The 2358-nt window shown below is 32.1% G+C and overlaps 2 pseudogenes; one reads left to right on the top strand and one right to left on the bottom strand.

Annotated features, from left to right (window-relative positions):
- Nucleotides 1–300: 300 nt before the first annotated feature.
- On the bottom strand, nt 301–1040 carry LOC100915133 (annotated as a pseudogene).
- A 52-nt stretch (nt 1041–1092) lies between these two features.
- LOC105749317 lies at nt 1093–1831 on the top strand (annotated as a pseudogene).
- Nucleotides 1832–2358: the final 527 nt, after the last annotated feature.

Here is a 2358-nt window from a genome sequence, read left to right as displayed (position 1 = left end):
TTAAATTTAATGTAACAAAGATTTCAAATTGATATTAAGCAATGACATGTCTTCTATTAGGTTGCTTATGGAAAAATTACTTGAATTTATAAATTTATTCAGAAGGTGGTCGTTATTTGATAAAAACTAGGAGTGAATGTTCATAAATAGTCTGAAATATATAATCCTATGTTTTAAAATGTTTTGCTTATTTGTTAATTTTTATAATTATGAGGGTTCTCATATACAAAGCTTTCTATGTTTAGAAATTTTGCATGATGTCTGATGTGACAATTAATAAATATTTCAATGAAGCAATACTTATGACATAGTCTTCTTCCAGTCTGGAAGACTGAAATTTTCTTTTCTACAGTCAGGAAGTAATTGCCCTTCTTCAAGATACTGGTCATTTTTTGCCTTGATCCATTATTATGTCTACCTGAGAATCTGGATAGGAATTCACAAGATGAATGGCATCATATGCATCCCATTACTTAACATCTGATATCAAATAGTCATACAAGGTCTTTTCTTACCATGATAAGAGCACAGAATTGTGTATTGAGCAGAATGATGACATAGATTTATGTTTGTTGGAATATTTCAAAGAACAAATAATAGCTCCATGGCTTCCCATAGTCCAAAAAAAAAGACATCCTTTCTGGGTCTGTGGGAAAATTGGAATCTATCAGCTTGGATAGTTCATCTATTATATAAGAATATATCTCATATTTTGGTTTTCCAAGATTCTTCAGTGGCATTTACATAAAAATCAACATCAGTAACAAAGTCCCAGATGTCAATTTCTTCTTTAATAATGCAACCATGGTGTTTGGTACAGTGATGATGAGATCATGATCAGCTGCAGTTTGTTGATAATCGATTTTCATAATAAAATTATGTTATGTGCAAGTTAAATCAGTGAAACAGTATAGTATAGGACATCTTCCAGTTTCTGCTTTGGGTGTAAAGTAGATTCCAAATTTCATTTTTTATTTTAGTTCTACACTGTCATGCTCATACATTTTCTGAATCCCCTCAAAGTACACTTTCTTTGCTATTTGGTTGCTACTGTTTTTCCACTCACTGCTAAAAGTTACTGGCAGAAAACTTATGATACTTGGCTGGTATAGGTGTAGGTGGAGACAGCAGAAAGTGAGGAAGGGAATTGAGGAGGGGGAGGACTCTACCTATTCAATTATCTAATGTAACTATTTGGACCAGAGGTGTCAAAAACAGGCTCTCCTTGTGAATGACCAATATTAAAATGTAATTAGGAGTAATAGGAATGAAGAATAACCTCAGAATGGACCAAGTCTGTGCTGTTTATGAGTCTGGGTAATACGTGACACTTACCTTTAGCAGAAGCAGTTTTTAGGAAACTTGAGACTAATTGAAATATTTCAGATAAATGGGGAATAGATAGTACAGCAACATCTATATATGAACTAGGAAACCCTCTTGATTATAGACATATGAAGAAACATGGCAACAGCATGAATCATATTACTAGGCAGATTGCCAAAGTAGATTTCTTTATCTTTGATTATACACTGTGTATAGATGAAAGCAATATTAGAGATCTGAATAGAGAAGTTAATCAAGTTAAAAACTGAAAACCTAAATTGAACTTCTTGGAAACTATGAGCCACATAAACAACTTATCATTAAAGATACATATTATGAAGATCACTCTGATTTTTAGACTGTTTATGAGCAATGTGTGAGGTACTACAAAGCATTTTTTGGGAAAAAGAATCTCATTAAAGTTTACACTCATTTATTGCTAAAGGCCAACAATGACTCACATTGCCGAAAAATGATATTTGTATATCAGGGGATGTATTTTTAATGAGTGATAATGTTCTGCAAAAAAAAAAAAGAGTGTAATTAGGAAACATTTAACAAAACAAATAACAACACAAAAGATAATGTTAATGTGTGGTTTTCTAAGTCATTTAAGCACTTCACAAGATCCTTATATGTGCTATAGTGGCTCCTATCTATTGAATTTGAAACCATTGATTTAGAACCAGAGTTCATGTCCATGAAGCTTTCTTGAGTAATACACATGATATTACAATAGCATAATGAAATAGAAATATGCAAAATTAAGTCATTGAATAAAATCATTTATTAAGTATATACTTTGTGCCACTTGCAGTATTAATATTATAATTTTAAAAAGTGAGGGTCCTATAATTTAATCCAGGGCTTCTTAAACTTTTTCCACTTGCAACTCTTTTTCACCCAAGAAATTTTTACACAACCCTGTCTCAGATCTGAGCCAAGGTGTTTCTGGCAGCGTAGGCACAGTGCAAAGTACACATATTGCATGTTCAGAACCAAGACTGCAATGAACTTGCATGATAAAATATG

This window comes from Sarcophilus harrisii, chromosome 1 (genome assembly GCF_902635505.1).
Source record: "Sarcophilus harrisii chromosome 1, mSarHar1.11, whole genome shotgun sequence".
Taxonomy (NCBI): domain Eukaryota; kingdom Metazoa; phylum Chordata; class Mammalia; order Dasyuromorphia; family Dasyuridae; genus Sarcophilus; species Sarcophilus harrisii.
This window is presented reverse-complemented; position numbering and strand designations above follow the sequence as displayed.